Source organism: Nyctibius grandis, chromosome 4, assembly GCF_013368605.1.
Source record: "Nyctibius grandis isolate bNycGra1 chromosome 4, bNycGra1.pri, whole genome shotgun sequence".
NCBI lineage: Eukaryota > Metazoa > Chordata > Aves > Nyctibiiformes > Nyctibiidae > Nyctibius > Nyctibius grandis.
The window spans coordinates 86,177,661-86,184,100 of NC_090661.1; positions in this window are offsets into that span (position 1 = coordinate 86,177,661).

A 6,440-nucleotide genomic window follows, 5' to 3' on the forward strand; every position below is an offset into this window, starting at 1 on the left:
TAGATATAGATATAGATATAGATATAGATATAGATATAGATATATCGCACCCCGGAAGCTGCGGGGGGGTGGACGCGCCTCGAGCAGAAGCGACCGCGGGCTCCGGTCGGAGACGGGATGGGAGCCTCTGGGCGTGCTTGCTCCGCTGCAGCCCTGCGTCGAGATCGGCTGGGGCAGAGTGCCTCTGTCTCTGCTATCGTGCTGACAGATTGGGGTCCGGCAGGACCCCGGCTGCTGCTTGGAGAGTTAATAGTGGCTGCTCTTGTAAGATCTACCCCCCACAACATGGTCGTCTCTGGAGTATTTATTTGTATCATCAAGCTTACAGATTTTCTGTATTAAGATTCCTTCCTTCCTACTGAATTAATGTGAATCCCACTACTTATTAATATTTATATAGCATTATTTAAGTTTCTTTACCATTCTGTGCATAACCCTTTTGGTAAAGTTAAAAACACCACTACCACCACCTACAAAACACCACCGCTTTCAAGTACTCGCTTTTCCTGCAGAGATTCTTTGAACTCTTGGATAATAGCCCATTTCTGGGACTCACTAGCTTTCTTCGTTCTTTAAGTCATATTCTTGCCTCCAAGTGGGGTGAAGACTAACTGTTTGAATTGTCAGTTACCCATGGGATGCCAGCAGAAGATTACACCTCTTGGTGTGGTGACATGCTAGACAGCAAGGATTGAACACAGGAAACGTCTGCTCCTGAGTGTCTTCTTGTATTTCCAACAAGAGACAGAAGCCAGATGAACTAGAGGAAGAGAAGAAATTAAAGCAGGACTGTTGACCCCAGATGGATCAGTAACCATTGACCAATGTCAGTGATACCTGAAGAAGGAGAGGTCATGCAGGTGGCAACACTATAAGAAGTTTTATTTAAGTCTGCACCAGACAGAGGGAAGAACTGTGTGCATGGCCCAGCAGTGAGACTGCAGTATGAGCTCACGTCATACAGACATAAAAATCTGCTTTGAAGAGAAACCTAATAAGTATCCAGCTATCGGAAGAAACCTCATCTGCCACTCATAGGCACTACTGAAGCATAAACCCATAGCAATTGAGGCTTCAATACTTGGCTCATGGAATTTTTTGTTTTTAATGAAATCGTCTATTCTGTCAGCATCACCTGTTCTCGAAAGCAGGCTTTCCATCATGCGTGACTCTCTGTTGGCCCAGCTCCCCTGTGAGCACGCATGGGACCGAGGGGTTGGGGTCAGATGTGCCCAACACAGTCTGAGCACAGGCAGATTCCTTTGGTCAGAAATGCAGCAGGCAGTGAGCAGGATTTGGGAGTTCAGTTGCTTGCTTTCCCTTCCACCCCCACATCTTGGTTTGACTAAGATAATAAAATAAGCAAGTTTCACATGGTAAGTATAAGATCTATTTGGGCAGCTCTTTGACCATTATCAAGCTGAAAGTGTTTTCCTATTCAGTCACGTATTTTCCTCCCCTTTCATGTTATTTGCCTCACTGTGTCCACTCACAATAACAGCTTTCCCAGTGTAATCCCTCAGAATGTGTTCATAAGCCTTGAGCTTCAGGTGACTTACCCCTCCAGGGTGATAAAGCAAGTCCTTCATCCCTCCTCCCCAGCTAAGCAAATATTAGGAAGAAAAAGATCTTTGGAAATGGCAGGGGTACATTGAAATAAGTTAAAGCATTAAGGCAAAGCAGGGATAAAGGAGAATATTTCCTTGTTGTGTAATACATTTTTTAAAAATAGTGTCTGAAGTACAGCTAAGGAGATAGGAACTGGGTAAATTTTGTTCAAAATATATTCATATCATGAAAGCTGATAACATTGTACGGTTTAATACTTACTGTAAAAGCAATTTTTCCGTTGCTTAAAATGTCACTAAGGCAGCGCAAATTATAATCTGGTGCTTTCTTGCAAATGTGTTGACACAGTTCATTAAATCAGTCATTCTTCTTGACAGCTTTTCAATACACTTCTGGAACGTGACTCCCTAAGTGTACTCAGTGGATTATATGCAGGATCGTTTGCGTGTTACTCTTACCCGTTCCAACCTGAAAGGAGGATTTTAGCCTCATCTTTTGTTCTGTACCTTAAATTCTCATACTGTTCATTAGAATTTAATCCCCTGATTTCTTTCCTTCTCAAAGGTCATATGTCATCATTCTTTGTATTTACTCTCACAATCTTATCTTTGAAGCAACGAAACAATTTAAATCAATTTACGTACCATTATAGAAAGGGGTTTACGTATTATTGCAGAGAAAACATGAAACCTTGACAAGATGAAGCAGCTGATACCCCTCTAAAATCTTTTCCTTGAAAGCTTTTCCCTGGGACACACCTAGAATAACATTCCAGTTTCCAGGGCTGGGCTGAATCTGGTGCTTTCCTTGAAGGCTTGAGAGGCTTTCACATCCCCAGTGTCTGGGAAAGGAGAGAGCATCCATCACTCCATGGGACTACATCTATTCTATGCATTTAAAATAATGATACATGAAGGTAGGAGTTGATCCTTCCATGTGTACATCCTGCTTTTATCTTCAGTGACCCTAATTACCTGCTGTTCCAGACAGCATACAGAAATTAAACAAATGGCTGGCTGGGTGTCACGAATAACAAGCTGGCATTTGTTCTCCCCCCACTCCCCAAGATATTACTTTTTCACCTGCTATTAGGCTTCAATAAATATCATCAAATCAGTCTTGTAGCTGAGCTTAGTAACATCCTGTCCTTTGAGTAATTTAGGCTCTCTATGTATAAAAGCGTCTTCACATTTCTGTATACCTCTGACTCTGTGTTAGAGCCCTTGTCCCTCATTCTTCACGCACTTACTGAAGTTCCATTATTTTGTTCACACCTGATAATGTACTTTATTTGCAAATCTCATGTTTGACATTTCATTTTTGTTATATAGAAATGTTCCAAATTTAAAAAAATAAAAGGTAAGGGAACCCTTTTGTTTGATTTTTTTTCCTCTCTAAAAATAATTAACTTCTTTGACTTTTTCCTCTCCTCCACAAATAGTATTAATCACATAACATCTCCTGCATTCATGATTCATACTAAGTGTATAATGTAACAGTGGGTATTGGTATCAATTCTTTGCCCCCATGTTAGTGAGGTAAGGTAAGATAGACATCATCAGAGCTCACTAAGGAAATACAGTTTCCTCAGCACATGTTGATTTAGTGAGGCCACTAATGTATCTATCAAAGTGTTTGTGTTGAAAGATCTTGCACTAAATCCTGGATCCTTCGTCCCTCTCCGGAGGACTTAATGCTTGCAGAGTCTGTTGACACAGCAGGTCTTTGCTAACTTGGAGCACGCTGATGGAAACGGGTCAAGGAGTGTAGCACAAGAACTTCACTAGTGGAGGAGAAAGCGTTGAAAGCCCAGCATGGTAATCTCTAGAAACAACAGCTGTGCTTATCTTAGCATAAAACCTTAAAGGCACTGCTACATTCCCCTTCTTAAACAATTCAATTTTGGATGTATGGCAGGAAGGTAACACAACAGAAGTATGCAATTTAATAAATAAACAGAGAAGAAATGTTTCTTGCTATTTTTCCTTTCATGTCATCCCCTTTTCATAAACTGTTGTTTTCATTTGTCTGTTATAATTTTTTTTCTTTCCTTTTCTTTTCATCTTCTTTTCTTGGAAACCAATATAAGTCTGGTGAGGACCTGCTGTTGGGAACAATAAATAAAGTATAGATACCTGTTCCTTCTGCCTTGGGGAAATATGTTGTCAAAATGTTTAGAATATCAGAAACTGGTTAGAATTCCATGGGCAAATAGTACTGAAACCTTGATTATTATTCCCAGCATGTACTATTTAGCAAATAACACTCATCCAACTTCCAGCGAAGATGTTGCAGCTGCAGTTTTCTTTTCTGCCTTTTCTTGTCTTTGTGAAAATAAATCATCACCACTCTGTGGCAGTAAAACAGAGAGGTAACCGTTCTCATCTTAGGCATTTCTTGTCATCGTCAAAATAAATACTCGCATCTGTGCAATTTAAATGTGAAATGATGTCTTCCCTTTTTGGAAACAGCAAATATTAACAACAGCAAGCTGTATTCTGAAAAGAAAACAAACAATTAAGGTGACATTTATGCTAAAAATTCTATATCGCTCAGAAAATCAGAGCTCCTATCCCTGAAAATTCATTCTGCACTGTTACAAAGGAGGTTATGATAAAAGTGACCATGACATTCATGTTGCTGAGTTGCTGAGAGAGAGCGCCAAATAATATCTTAGCTCCCTAAAAGTGCTAAACACAGAACTAAAGCAAAAATATCTAACAGTTGCTCCCATGGGCTGCCCATTGAAAACATATTAGAAGAATTGTTAGGTTTTCTGCATAAAAATTTACTGAAAGAACTCCCCTGAGATCTAAATGTGTTTAGAAGGAAAACACCTGGAGGGAGGAGATCTAGCTCCCCTAGGAGGACTGCAGGACACTGATGCAACAAAGCATGTTAGAAGATTGTGGCTTAACAGTGAGGACCACAAAGATGTTTTTAAGTAGATCACTGGGGATGGCCTAAACAAAAGTAGTAAGATCTGAGTAATTAATGTAGGAAATCAGGTTGTACACTGGTCTGAGTACATGATTCATTATACTTGATGCTGAAAGTGCTTCATACTCAGATTCTTACACCATTATAGCAAATAGGGTTCTGCAGATCTTCTGCATGAAGATCTGTTTAAATATTCTCAATTTTAAGTACCTCAAGGAGAGGTTTGTTTTGCTTGTGTATATATACACAAAAGCTGCTTAATCCTGTTTGATGTCTCTGGACACTGCTGCAGTAGGGCCATTCAAAAATAATTGATACATGTTTATGGATTGCTTCTTACATTCATTAAGACAAATTAGCCCAAATTCCATCATACACTCAGTCAAAGAAAACCTGGAATAATACCTCAAGCTCTTCCATTTTTACACACATCAAAGAAAAACCTTGACAATACCATTCAGGCTATGCTGCTTGTTCAAATGACTGGCAGAGAAGCAGTACTGGCTGGTTTAATATAATAGGCAAGCACCTTACAGACGCAGATAGGCCAAAACAGAGCTTCTTTACTGAAATATCTTGACATAATATTGTCGAGAACAAAGTGCTGCCACAGATGTGGCAAGAGCAAAAACAGTTTACCGGCTGTTTTTTTTTTTTCCCCGCTCAGTGTGATGTCTCTTTTCCTGTCACAGAGATGTGTCCGGCTGTTTTCTACTGACTCTGAAAGCTGCCCTGAACTCCTAGTCCAGCTTCTTCAGCCCACAAGTAGCTTCTCTGCTATCACCATCCCAGGTCTTTAAAACTCATCAAGACAGCAAGGCCAAAAATGTGCCAAGCAGGCACTGTTGTTACTCAGTCATCCATTGTAAACCATGTGATCTCTTTGGTAGAAACAAGCCACAAGTCCCCAGGCACAGCTGGCACAAGCTGCACCAAGGACAGACCCCGTAAGCAGGAACATCCGGAGTAGCTGGCAGCATTGATGCCTTGGCCTTGGATAGAAGCGTTTTTGCCTCATGAGGAATTCAGAGCTCCAGATACCCCACAGACTTCCCTTAGTGAACATTTAGCCCTGTTTGAAGAAGGAGAAATCCAAGGACCCCCTGCCCAGCCGAGGCCCTGGCGTGCCACCTGAAGCTGGACAGGAATCACAGACCTACTGTCTTCAGCAGCTGCTCTAAGTCCCCAGACAAAAAAAACCCTAGTGGTAATTACCACCTGTATTTTACATATTCTGTTCTATTTATCAATGGCAGAACTATATTTGTGCTTTTTGTAACAGTGCTACACAGTGAATATGTATTTGGTTACTGGTCTATTACAATTCCTCAGTCCTTTTGCATGTTAGGGGATATCTCTTGACATGGCAGCTTGAGGCTTTATTTCACATTTTTTTTAGATGACATAGGAAAGAGAAGACCTTTCAATAACTAGAAAGGATTCCTCTCTTTTCATTGACAGCGTTCAGATGGAGCTCAAATAGTTTACCAGGTAATACTACAGTCGAGCAAGGTTAGCTCCACCTGGTGGGCACCGGACAGGGCCCTGAGGAGAGCGGTGTGCCTCGGCCCGCTCTGCTTCGGCTGTGCAGAGCGGCAAGGAGCCAGGTCTGATCTCCTTCAGAGCCAGGTCTGATGATCCTCAGGGCCTGGTTTGATCTTCCTCAGAGCCCTGCCTGAGAAATTCACCACACGGGCTCTCCCCTGCGTCACCGCAGCCCTTCGGTGGGGCACCTCGGACCGGAGAGCACCCGCGATGGTGTGAAACACCCTCTTCACTTGCTGCTGGGGTTTTGTAAATGCAGCTGCCGAACACCGCCGGGCTGCCAGCCCTCCTGCTGGGCGCGGGGCCCTGCCTGCCCGCGGCGGGAGGTGACTACAAGCCCCAGGCTGCCGCGGGCCGTCGGCGGGCGGTGCCGGGGGGCGGTGCCG